General features: G+C 34.0%; 1 long non-coding RNA gene across 1 annotated transcript in view; it reads left to right on the top strand.

Moving 5' to 3' along the window:
• Nucleotides 1–3,341: 3,341 nt before the first annotated feature.
• LOC135969508 (uncharacterized) overlaps nt 3,342–14,106 on the top strand; it is an 84,265-nt gene continuing 73,500 nt past the window's right edge. Inside the window, exon 1 of the long non-coding RNA XR_010584770.1 lies at nt 3,342–3,586. This is a non-coding gene — a long non-coding RNA (uncharacterized lncRNA). The remainder of the gene's footprint in view (nt 3,587–14,106) is intronic.

The raw sequence follows: 14,106 nt of genomic DNA, 5'->3' as shown, positions 1-14,106 counted from the left end.
TCATCTGTTTCATCTCAACAACCATCAACCTGGAATATCCCCCACTTTTCAGAGCTAATTCCTAAGCATTTTTCACAATTCAAAGCCAATTAGGGATCATGCTTCCTACCTCCAGTCTAAATCAGTCTCCCTTCCTGTTCTCTGCAGGGTCCATCTTCACAATCATTTTTTTAGCCCCAATTGCATTGTTGCTACATAGACCTCTGAAACTAAGTTCAGCTGAACTTAGCTGAAGGAAAAGACAAAACAATGCAGACAGGACTCCCTTCAACTTTGTGACTACTAACCTTACGTGATCTCAGATGACTGCCATGGATTACTACAACATGCTTTTATTCTATTTATTCTCTTACTCTACTGGATAACTACTTCATTATTTTTCTCTTTCCAATCCTCCAAAATTTTCTCTTTCCATACTCTCAGCTGATTGTCTTTTTTCCTAACTCACTTGCAAAACAGAAGCAACAAAAACAGATCCTGTAAAACTTCCTCATCACAACCATTTCCTATATAATTTTTTTCCTCTTGGATGCACTAAATTCAGTCTTTCCTTATGTGCATGAAAACCTGGACCTTCTCATCTTTTCAACAACACCATTTTTATTTGTTTTGGTACCTATACTTCATTGGATCAGTCCTTTATCATACAAAAAGTTCCTATTTCCAGAGTTTATATAAATTAACAAGGTGACACACAAAACTTACCCTAAACATGTATTACCCCTCCTGCTAAACCCCACTTTCTTCTCCCTTTTTAGAAAAATAATCTTAAATAATTTTCTATCCATACCATCTCCTATTGTTCGCTTTCTGTTTTTACTTAAACCAATCCAATCAGGCCTTTGCCATACCTATTGCTACTGAAAATTTTATTGTACTGTTAGTACTAATTTCCAATGATGAAGTCTCAGTTTTCACCTGACTTAACCTATCAAGCACTTTTGACATAATTGATCTAATTTGCTTAATGTGGCAGGGGTACACAGGTGAATTATTTGTAGTAGTCAAAGTGGCAGCTTCACTATGCACAATCAGACTTCTGCATTCCCAAGCAAACTCATCCTATTAAAGGAATTTAGTTACAAGAAATAATACAGCTGATCCAGATATAATGTGATGGCTTTGGATTTATGAAAATTGAGAGAAGCTTGATAAAATATAAAAAAAGAAAGATAAAATATAAGAAAAGGAATATAAGAAGGATATATTTAAATCATTTTCTAATATTCTTTTTATATTTATATTATTTTATATACTTATAGGAATATAAATCCTTCAAAGTACACTAATACTTATGTTCATCTTGCCCATAACAAATAATTGTGTATAAAAACTGCCTGTTAATTACTAAATTACTCAGTATCTGTATTTTTTTTAAAGATTCCTTTTCAATCATTGATCATGTGAGACAAAAGGGTCTGGGTTCTAAACTAGATATATTAATAGTTTCCAGATAAGATAAAATAATAATATTAGTGGAGGCAGACTTACAGCCTTAAGTTATCTTCAGGAATATCATCGTTATCTATTTTTAATTTTTAAATTATTTTTTAAATTTTTGTGGGTACATGGTAAGTGTATATATTTATGGGGTACATAACATATTTTGATACAGACATGCAATGTGAAATAAGCACATCATGGCCAATGGAGTATCCATACACTCAAACATTTATTCTTTGAGTAACAAACAATCCATAAAGAGAGCTATATTTGCTCAAACACCATTCCTTTGTTTACCCAAGGTTAAGAGAGACACAAAGGAATAATCTCCTGAAAATACTTCATTATGTATATTATGAAAATAATTTTGTGACTATTTTATTTCTATGGCTTTCAAATCCATTTTTGTTTACATTCATTATGTAAATGTCAATAACTTATAGTATAGACATTTTCACATTTCTACTATCATACATAATTATATTTAATCCATAAAGAATAGATATTATCCTTTCACTTAAACCATCATGTTTGTAAATACCATTATAATTTAAGTGTGTGTGAGTGTATATTTGTATGCATGTACACATATATAATATACATATTTCAAAATGTAAATAGGTTTGCCCTGCTGTTGCTTTGACTCATTTAAAATGTTCTGACTTTAGTTTATGTAATCATAACTACTTATAGTTCATAAAAGGAGATTTTCATAGGAAATTAAAGATGCAAGGCCACACACTAAAGATGCTGAAATGTGTGCAAAGAATGCCTGTTTAATTTTCAGCAGTGTAGGTGTGAAATAGTCTTTCTTTCCCTGAGTTTATCATTTAGTTATAAAATATTTATAACAGAGGCAAAAATCAAAATATAAAAGCTGTAAAGAATGGAAAATCAAAGGTGATGAAATAAATTTGATTAATTCTGAAACAGAAGGTGAAGCAAACACTGAAACACTGTTACAAGCAGTTGAACTAGGGATAGACATGCTTCAAATCCAAATGCAGGCTAAGGAAGGTAGGCGGCCTCTAGAAGCTGGAAAAGGCAAGAAAACAGACCATCTCATAGGGCCCCCAGAAAGAACACAGCCCGGTGCCACATTGATTTTAGCCCAGTGAGACCCATTCTGACTTCTGACCTCCAGAACTCTAAGGTGCCCCAAATATTCATACATTTGTGCTGTTTTAAGCTATTAAGTTTGTGGTGATTTGTTACAATAGTAATAGAAAACAAAAGGCTTTACAAATTATTACATTTTGATAAAGATAGGTAAATTTTAAAGATAATTATGTGTTTGCAGGCATGTATGTATCTCAAAATGCTCATGTTTTGCAAACAACTGGGCTTCAAAGATTGTGGTTTTTGTTATCAATTTGGAGATGTATTCAGAAAGTCAGCTTAAGGTTATTTATACCCTGCTCAAAGGCATTGTTCATAGAAATCTATCACTACCATATGAATCAAGAGAGAAGTATATTAGATAGAAGGATGCACTAAGAAAAGATCACTCACTAACATTCTACCTAATCCTTCCCATTATTCTATTCTCACAAAGAATGATTAGTTCATGTCTGGTTGGCTTTCCCTCAGTATCTAAGAAAATAGTTATCACTAGTAATAATGTATTCCTTACAGAATACTCTTTAATTTTCTTTCCCCCCAGCCATGCTCCCGACCCCACCCGCCATCCTAGTTTGATGGAATTAATACTTTTACTCTTGGGAGGATTACTTGCTTGGCTACTTTTAAAATGATCAACTTTACCCCTTGGAAAACTTTTCTTTTTTTTTTGTCTTTTTCTTTTCTTTTTTTTTTTTTTTTTTTTTTTTGAGACAGAGTCTCGCTCTGCCGCCCAGGCTGGAGAGCAGTGGCCGGATCTCAGCTCACTGCAAGCTCCGCCTCCCGGGTTTACGCCATTCTCCTGCCTCAGCCTCCGGAGTAGCTGGGACTACAGGCGTCCGCCGTGTCGCCCGGCTAGTTTTTTGTATTTTTTAGTAGAGACGGGGTTTCACCCTGTTAGCCAGGATGATCTCGATCTCCTGACCTCCTGATCCGCCCGTCTCGGCCTCCCAAAGTGCTGGGATTACAGGCTTGAGCCACCGCGCCGGAACGGAAGACTTTTCTTTCTTCTAACCTAATGCATGTGAGTTGAGCTCTCCTTATAGAGAAACTGATAAGAATAAATGATCTTTGATAAGAACTGAATGCAAATATTCTAACATCAGTCCACATATATCAGTTGTTTGACATTGGGCACCTAGGAAGACTGGAAAAGACACTAGGAAAGCAAACTACTTGTGGGTCTAGCTTGACTATACTCATCGATCTATTTCTGGTTTTCAAAGTACTTCCAGACTACTTAGTTTTGACGTGATAACTGGGTATCATTTTCATAGGTACAATTTTCTTGACGTTGTTTATTTTCCATTACTCAAAAGAGAAGCAGTATTGTGTCCCATGTACACCATGAGGATAAGTTTTCTTCAAATTTGAGAACTCTTAATTTGGTTAAGAATCACTATATTTTTACAATAAACACAGTTAGATGAGGCTTGGTTCTTTCAGAAAATTTGAAGCTGTTGAATTCTTTAGCAAATTATGCCACATTTATCCAGGATACTTTCTTCTTATTGTTAAGGATATTCCTTATTTTCCTTATTTCATAATTTTGTTTTCTTTTTAAAAAAATATTGGTTTAATTGTGATCAGAAAATGAATCTTAATTTAGAAAAACAATCAATATCAGTAATTCCTTACAACCATTGATAAACTGCCTTAGCTCTTTGGTGTTAATCTATTCAGGTCGCTGTAAATACAGATAAACACAAAAAAAGCTGAGACTATATTTTGTATATTATATTTTACAGAAAATTGATTTTTACTTAACAGAAACAAACACCACTTCGTGATAATATATTCACACTTTTAAGTGTCAAAAGACCAACAATTCTAATTTCTTATCTGCCTAGTTTTTTTCCTCCTCTACCTTTTCTTCTATCCTTCTATGGCAACTCAAAGAAACACTTATTAAAGTTCCTACTAGTTATGTAACTGTGCTAGTAGTGGCTGCTAAATCGTTTTCACAATGGCAGGTCTTCCAGAGGCAGAGTTTTCATTGCTTACAGACAGAAGGAGATTCTTCAGGGAGTGTAAATTTAGCTGGATATGGAGCAATAGGATTGGCAGTTGTGATTGGAAAAGTAAAATAGTGAAGACTAAATACTGACCATAAATACAAAAGGTGATGACAGCAATGTTAATATGTTTTTCTTATAACTTGCATATATAAGAACTGTGGCACAAGGTCACAAATAATGATCATACATTTAATACATATAGCAGTTGGTTATCACTAATACTATCTATCTGAGTGTACGAAATGACTAAATGGGCTTCGACATAGCAAAAGTACGTGGAGATACCAGCTAAGTCAAAGCATCCCAATCAGAGAGCTTCTATTAAGGCCCTGCTGAAACAAATCCGAATTTAATTTAAACTCCATGGGGAAGGGTGCTCTTTGCTCTTCAACTGCTGCTTTTGCCTCAACACCCAGGAGTGGGACTATTTATCAGCCACCTGCTCCTCCACAGAACTGTGTAAACAGAAATGGATATTTATTTTTATTTGTATTTGTATGGTTTTCAACAGTCTGGGTCATGATCCAGGACTGCTGCAGAGATATTGCAAAGACAGAAAAATTATAAAGTCTCTGAATATTTTAATCAGCTTAAGCAGGGTAGGAAGACTTATGCGTAAAAATCATTACTTAACACATGTGCTGGACAATGAGTGGAAGGGGAGGCCAGTGGCATTGCTGCTTCAAACATTGTGCTAAGTACTTTCAAAAGAGTGAATACAATTCCCATTGGAAGATGTTCTCTTTTTAATTATTTCCTTCTCTGCATAACACAAAACATTCTGAGGCAGATTTCAGACTATAGTTTCTCTTTATAAACAGAAAGTTTTGTTTCAAAAAAATGCGTACCATTTCTTGAGTTAGAATAGACGAAGTATAAATGCTACGGTGCCATGGACTAAATCAAGGTGGTGTTTAAAACACTATTTCAACAAACCATTCCTTGGCTATGCTGTACTTCTACATCCTGATTAGTAAAACTCGTTCACATGACAAAGGAATTGGGAAATGGGACCAACTGTGTTATGCTGGAAAGAACTCTAAACCACGAATCCATTCTGATTCTATCACTTTCAAGTTGTCCTCTTCATGCTCACACAGAATATGCTTTATTTAGTTTACAAATTGGAATGCAGCAATAGATATTTTAAGCATGAGTATCACATCTTGAAATGTTATGAGTTGTATTTCCCCTGAGAAATTTTTAAATTGCTTTAGCAACTTTATTTTGCCTGTGTATTTTAGATTCCACAGGCATTGTGTACTAATATAAATTAAATATATTTTGCTGAATAAATTAAATTTTATTCTTACTAAGGCCTTTGAGAGAATACAAAGTTGAATAAAATTTAACCCCAGCCCTCAAATATATTTTAATATAAAATTGAAAAAAAGACGTGTCACTTAAGGATAGGATTACATTCAGCTGTATTTTTAGTTGAATTAAAGAAATTTGTAAGACTCTGAAAGGCTTATAAATAGATTCTTTGGGCTATTAGCTTAGTCATCATGCTGGTTGTAGAGGGGAAATATTTGAATGTCACTATTGACTAATTTAGCTTTAGGTAAACAAAGAAAGAATGGACATGTTTCAGTAAGTGAGTTCCATGGTCAATTTCCAAAACTCCTAGAGTATACAAACAGGGCAGCATAGACATAATGAATAAAAAATGAATAAACAAATCTGTTAGTAAATAAAATATTAAATATTTTGTAACTTGTTTAATTTGGAAGTTGAAGAAACATTAGGGAGAAGGGTGATTAAAAGATAAATCTCACATTCGACTTTGAAGAACGGTATACTGCTACTAGAAACTGAGAAATCTAGATTTTTTTAGACTTTTGTGCAGGGAAGGTAATTCAGTGTTGAAAATATTAAATTGGCAATGCTAGGGATTTCTGGTGAAAATTTCGATGAGGTTGTTTGAAATGTTGAACTAAAACACGAATATACTGACAAATGATTAATTTAATAAAAGTAAAAAATAAAAGTTTGATCTATTAATTTGATTATAATGAAAAAATTTCAATGGTTGATAGTGATAAAGCCAAGTAAAAGAACCTTGTGAATGCTAATATGTAAAAAATTACCTCAGAATTTCTGGGAGAAGATTACAGAAGCCTGGGAAAATAGATAGCTCTCTGGATAGCGAGAACATATTGTTTTTGTTGCTTATAATTATTTCATTTTATTTATTGTCAGTTTATCATCAACATGCTATCATTTATATATAGATATTTTTATCTTTCAACAAAATATAGTAAGAGAAATTAAAATGTAAAGTAGAACAAACAAAAATTTCCATATCCTTTTAGGTTAGCACGTGAGTAGTCTTTAGTAGTCTTAATATTATGGTCAGACTCCAGCCCCACCCCTAGATTCTCATATAATTTATCTGGCATGAGCTCAGATATTAGTATTTTTAATATAACTTTGACATCTATTGTAATCAAAGGTTAAGAAGCACTGTAGTCCATATTATGCTTATTGTCATTTGTTTAGCTATTAAAAAATGAGGACTATTCTAAGACATACTAAGAAGGAAATAATCAGTGATTTTTTTTTTTCCTAAGGCAGACTTATATCCAACCCTTTTGACCAAAAGTCTTAATTTTATTTATTTATTTATTTATTTATTTATTTATTTATTTATTTATTTATTTTGTATACAGAGTCTCGCGCTGTTGCTCAGGCTGGAGTGCAGTGGCATGATCTCAGTTCACTGCAGCTTCTGCCTCCTGGGTTCAACCAATTCTCTTGCATCAGCCGCCTCAGTAGCTGGGACTACAGACACCTGCCGCCATGCCCAGCTAATTTTTTGTATTTTTGTAGAGACATGGTTTCACAGTGTTGCCCAGGCTGGTCACAAACTCCTGAGCTCAGGCAATCCTCCTGTCTCGGCTACCCAAATTGCTAGGATTGCAGGCGTGAGCCACAGCTCCAGTCCAAATCTTGATGTTTTAAAGATTAAAAAGACCTCTAACCATTTTTTATTAAAGAAACCTGAGTTGCACAGACTAATGATGAGTTAACATACCTTTATGGAGGCAAATTGTGGGCCTGGGACTGTTCTAAGCACTTTGCATATATTAACTGATGTAGTACCCATCATTCACCATTGGGATATTCATTATACAGATGAATAAATTAAGGAGAAGCATACAGGGGTTATGTATCATGCCCAAGGTCATACATGCATTCTATGGAATATCCAGAATTTCTTTCCAGGTTGTCCAGCTCCAGAAGGCATCTTCTGAGTTACAGAGTTGTTTTTCAGAGTTCTATGGTTTTCCTGACTCTATTCTCAATTTTCTTTTCACTGTATGGTGCTATAGTTTTTTTGAGGCAGAAATTCTGGAGGTGAAAGGGCTATTTGGGGCACAAAAGAACACTTTATAGAAGAAAAGTAGAAATATAAATGAGTGAATGTGTACTTGATGTTTTTATTTATAGAAATGGAATCATGGACATATATTGGTAATATCATTGGTATTTTCACCTTGACAAAAGTATATGGGCGCTTCTCATTGAACTACTTCCTTCAAAGTTAGAAATAATGGATTCATTCAAATTAGAAAATGCAGATTTTATTTATCATATGATACAAGTAAGCTATTTACCAATAAGTTTATGACTTTTTAGTCTTAAACATTACATTTAAAACAGTACAATTTGCAACAAACTCATCATTCCTGTAAAAATCATCTTCATTATCAGCAACTTGCATTATGTATGCAATTATGTGAAGATATACTGGATCACTTGTTTGTGCTAATCAAAGAAAGGGTGCACTAAACCCACCTAGTAAAATATTACTATAGAGTAGGTATGTCAAGGGTAATATGGTTACAATATTTTTTTTCTGCTCTACTGTATTATTCAGCTGTGTACATAAGAAGTAAAGACAATTTTAAAAATTAGTGAGAGCTTGACTAGTTGTTTGGGATTTTTGTAGAAACTATCTCACAAAAGTGGCAAGTTATACAGTATTATATAACTAAGGTGCTAGGTTACTAATGGATTTTTTCTCTAGTAAGAACAATAAAAAAACATATTCATCAAACATTGATTTTGATTGTGTAAGAGACACGCATCTTTGATACATCTGTGTAAATAGAAACTCCTTAGCAACTGCTTAGTGAATTAATGTTAAATGAAAAAGTTATTTGCTTTATTCATTTCATTAATTAGTGATACCATTTTGTATTAGACATTTGTTGTGTTTTCACTGGCTATCACAAAACAGACACTCTGCTGATAAAATATCCCCACAATAAGCATTTTTTATATCTTGCCTCTCATCATAGAAGCTAAGGTAGCCAAATGTTTCCCTTTCTTACTCATGGATATAAGAGCCTAAGAAAGTTAAATTATTCTTTATTGGCCTGAAACTTTATAACCTTTATAATATGATGAATAAAATTGCCTTTTCTTGAAAAAAATACTTACAGATAGTGGCTGAGGTCTATTTTGCTCAAGTAAATCACCTCGAAATCTGGGTGTGTTTTATCCAAAAGACAATTTACAAATAATGCAATAAGCTGAACTTATAAAATAACTATAAATAAATTTCTCTTCAGAGATGAATTTTGGCATTTGCAGCTAAGAACCATGACTGAGTATCATGTTTGTATTTTTAAAGCACACAATAAAATCATGTTCTTTTTACTATATTAAAAAGTCCAAGAAATGTATGATATGTTGAAAAATTATTTTTTCATCTAAAAGAGTTTAAGGCAAATGTGCAGTTGCCATAGGAGAGTTCAGAAAAATCTATGTTCTATTTAATCATAATTTGCAACAACTTACTGACAAAAAGGATTAAGGAGATAAAAGGTGTCAGATAAAAAACTCTCTAAAAGTTTATTTGAACATTAAAAAGTGACAAAATAAAACATTTTATATTTAGTATAATGATAAAATAAGATGTTTGCTTTCATGTTTAACACTTTTAGTCTTCTGAAATGTTGCTTTTAAACAAATGTCTTCCATTATTATGAAAATATTTGTTGTGTTAGTTTATATTTCTTCCTCTAAAATTCCTCAACATTGTTCCAGAAAGTTATGACATATTTATAAAATAATATTTCTGTTTGAATCACAGATACTCAAATATTTTCATTCACATGACAAATACATTCTGGGGAAATCCTTAAAACTAAAACATATAAAAGTAGAGAGTTTCCTTTGGAAGGTATTTAACTAAGTTCTTTGATTTTATTTATTTATGATTAAACTATTGAAAGTATAGTTTGCTGAAATACCAGTTTAACAGAGTACTTATATCAAACCAACTTCTAATTGACATATATGTAAGCTTTAGTTGCTCTTTGTTTCAAGAATAAATGAATGAATTTTCATTGTTAAAATGTTTCTAGCCTATGGCAGGTATATTTCTAAGTTGTTTCCTGTATTACAGTACTGTGATAACAAAGTACCAGAGACTGGATGGCTTAACAGAATTTTTTTTCCTCACAATTCTGGAAGTTAGAGATGTGAAATCAGGATTACTCTTTTCACTTTCATTTTTGTAGGGTCGATAAATAATCTTTCCTTCACTCATTCCAAGGTTCATAACTAATGAGATCAAAAGAAGAGATCAACAAGAGAAAAACTTATACATGTACTTAACATAATTTCTACATGACATGAGAGGCCTAAGAAATCAAAAACTAAATAAATATGTAAATAGGTATATTTTTATGAATAGTTGTGCAGAAGTAAAATTTGAAGACAAAGGGATATGATTTAATGTTGATAAACAGGAGAGAGGGTCAGCAAGGCCTGTATGTTCAGACTATTCTTGGCATCCATAGATGGACATTCCTTTCCTGTTGTAACTGATTGCAACTGATTGGCAAACAAAACATTAAAGAACCATTTTTTAACACCATGAGGGTTCTCAGGGGAGAAGATGGAGAAAGCCAGGGTGACGTAGGTTATATAGTTTGCTTCAAGAAAAGGCAAGAAGAAGGTGGATATGGACTTCCTCCTTCTGCTGTCTTCTTAGATGCCAAGGTGACATGTGTTGGGTTAGCTTGTCTTGAACCCCGTTATCCTCCTGTATAACACTTCCCAAAGAAGTTTCACAGTTCACAGACTACATTGGTGGATTATCCCATAACACTTTGAACTAGTGTCTCAATCCAGTTAGACGGTTAACAGATGTGTCTCATTTAAGAAGGTGGTATTGCAGGTGGGCTTCCACAAAAGTTAGATTTCTAAATGGTACTTATCAATCAGGTATTTAACCTGAGGCATTCTGATGGAATCAGGCATAATCAGAGGCATTCTGATGGAAACAAAAGAAAAACAAACATTAATGGTTAGAAGAAACTATAAATTCAGTTTGTGAGTTTAGAGGATAGACAGTTGAGGAGATTTCTACAAGTTGAGCTCTAAGCATCCCAGGTAGAGTGAAGTCAGGCAATGACAATTTGACAGGTTTTCCTGGTTTACTGTTAAACTTGGGTGTTCTGCTGGGCTTTCTGAGTGATAAGACGAAGTTTGTCCATGTATAACCTATTGTAGATTTATCTGAAGTCTATATAGAGATATCCAGTTTTACTTGCAGGACTTCAGAAATAGGGAAGTTTTAATTTTAAGGATTTCAACCAAGAAGGATTGGAGAAAAATTGAAAATATTGTTAATTTGTAAAGTTGTAACCAGATATGAAAGAAAGCTGGAAGAATTCAGAATTCAGTTCAGATCATAAGTAAATAACAAAACCTCCAAAAGAATAAACAGAATGAGGATCTCATGCCCACAAGAGTTTTAGTTTATCATGAAACATAATTTTTCTTTCTGGAATCATATTAACCTTTTTTTTTTTCCAAAAATAATTAAGGTAAAATTTATTTATTTGCAAAATATTACTACTCTCATTAAGCGTGGCCCAATTCATTACATAAATACAGCAAGAATGGTGATTGTTCACATAGTCATTTTCAGTCTTTGCAGAACTTTGAATAAGGTATCTCAGATTGGAAATTTAAAAGCTTTGTGTGGCTAACAAGTCAAGTGTTCACTATTTGATTACTTCTGAAATTCCTATAGACTTGACTGAATTCCACTCCTTTGAGGTTATTCCAAATATTCTGAAGTTCCTGGGCTTGCTAGAAACACATTCTTTACTCACCTGTAAGGCAACCATTTAAGAATAAAATGTATGGGAACCACACATGCAGAATTGCAGAATACCAGGGTTTTTTTTTTTGTTTGTGTTTTTGTTTTTCTTTTTTTTTCAACGAATTTTATTTTATTTTTTTATTTTTTTAATTTTTCTATTATTATTATTGTACTTTAAGTTCTAGGGTACATGTGCATAACATGCAGGTTTGTTACATATGTATACTTGTGCCATGTTGGTGTGCTACACCCATCAACTCGTCAGCACCCATCAACTCGTCATTTACATCAGGTATAACTCTCAATGCAATCCCTCCCCCCTCCCCCCTCCTCCCTCCCCATGATAGGCCCCGTTGTGTGATGTTCCCCTTCCCGAGTCCAAGTGATCTCATTGTTCAGTTCCCACCTATGAGTGAGAACATGCGGTGTTTGGTTTTCTGTTCTTGTGATAGTTTGCTAAGAATGATGGTTTCCAGCTGCATCCATGTCCCTACAAAGGACACAAACTCATCCTTTTTGATGGCTGCATAGTATTCCATGGTGTATATGTGCCACATTTTCTTAATCCAATCTGTCACTGATGGACATTTGGGTTGATTCCAAGTCTTTGCTATTGTGAACAGTGCCGCAATAAACATACGTGTGCATGTGTCTTTATAGCAGCATGATTTATAATCCTTTGGGTATATCCCCAGTAATGGGATGGCTGGGTCATATGGTACATCTAGTTCTAGATCCTTGAGGAATTGCCATACTGTTTTCCATAATGGTTGAACTAGTTTACAATCCCACCAACAGTGTAAAAGTGTTCCTATTTCTCCACATCGTCTCCAGCACGTGTTGTTTCCTGACTTTTTAATGATTGCCATTCTAACTGGTGTGAGATGGTATCTCATTGTGGTTTTGATTTGCATTTCTCTGATGGCCAATGATGATGAGCATTTTTTCATGTGTCTGTTGGCTGTATGAATGTCTTCTTTTGAGAAATGTCTGTTCATATCCTTTGCCCACTTTTTGATGGGGTTGTTTGTTTTTTTCTTGTAAATTTGTTTGAGTTCTTTGTAGGTTCTGGATGTTAACCATTTGTCAGATGAGTAGATTGCAAAAATTTTCTCCCATTCTGTAGGTTGCCTGTTCACTCTGATGGTAGTTTCTTTTGCTGTGCAGAAGCTTTTTAGTTTAATTAGATCCCATTTGTCAATTTTGGCTTTTGCTGCCGTTGCTTTTAGTGTTTTAGACATGAAGTCTTTGCCCATGCCTATGTCCTGAATGGTACTACCTAGGTTTTCCTCTAGGGTTTTTATGGTATTAGGTCTAATATTTAAGTCTCTAATCCATCTTGAATTAGTTTTCGTATAAGGAGTAAGGAAAGGATCCAGTTTCAGCTTTCTACTTATGGCTAGCCAATTTTCCCAGCACCATTTATTAAATAGGGAATCCTTTCCCCATTTCTTGTTTCTCTCAGGTTTGTCAAAGATCACATGGCTGTATATGTGTGGTCTTATTCCTGAGGACTTGGTTCTGTTCCATTGGTCTATATCTCTGTTTTGGTACCAGTACCATGCTGTTTTGGTTACTGTAGGCTTGTAGTATAGATTGAAGTCAGGTAGCGTGATGCCTCCAGCTTTGTTCTTTTGACTTAGGATTGTCTTGGAGATGCAGGCTCTTTTTTGGTTCCATATGAACTTTAAAGCAGTTTTTTCCAAATCTGTGAAGAAACTCATTGGTAGCTTGATGCGGATGGCATTGAATCTATAAATAACCTTGGGCAGTATGGCCATTTTCACGATATTGATTCTTCCTATCCATGAGCATGGTATATTCTTCCATTTGTTTGTGTCCTCTTTTATTTCACTGAGCAGTGGTTTGTAGTTCTCCTTAAAGAGGTCCTTTACATCCCTTGTAAGTTGGATTCCTAGGTATTTGATTCTCTTTGAAGCAATTGTGAATGGAAGTTCATTCCTGATTTGGCTCTCTGTTTGTCTGTTACTGGTGTATAAGAATGCTTGTGATTTTTGCACATTAATTTTGTATCCTGAGACTTTGCTGAAGTTGCTTATCAGCTTAAGGAGATTTTGGGCTGAGACAATGGGGTTTTCTAAATATACAATCATGTCATCTGCAAAGAGAGACAATTTGACTTCTTCTTTTCCTAACTGAATACCCTTGATTTCTTTCTCTTGCCTGATTGCCCTAGCCAGAACTTCCAACACTATGTTGAATAGGAGTGGTGAGAGAGGGCATCCCTGTCTTCTGCCAGTTTTCAAAGGGAATTTTTCCAGTTTTTGCCCATTCAGTATGATATTGGCTGTGGGTTTGTCATAAATAGCTCTTATTATTTTGAGATACGGTCCATCAATACAGAATTTATTGAGCGTTTTTAGCATGAAGGACTGT

This window comes from Macaca fascicularis, chromosome 2 (genome assembly GCF_037993035.2).
Source record: "Macaca fascicularis isolate 582-1 chromosome 2, T2T-MFA8v1.1".
NCBI lineage: Eukaryota > Metazoa > Chordata > Mammalia > Primates > Cercopithecidae > Macaca > Macaca fascicularis.
The sequence above is the reverse complement of the archived record's forward strand: the minus strand, read 5'-3'. Positions and strand labels throughout refer to the sequence as shown.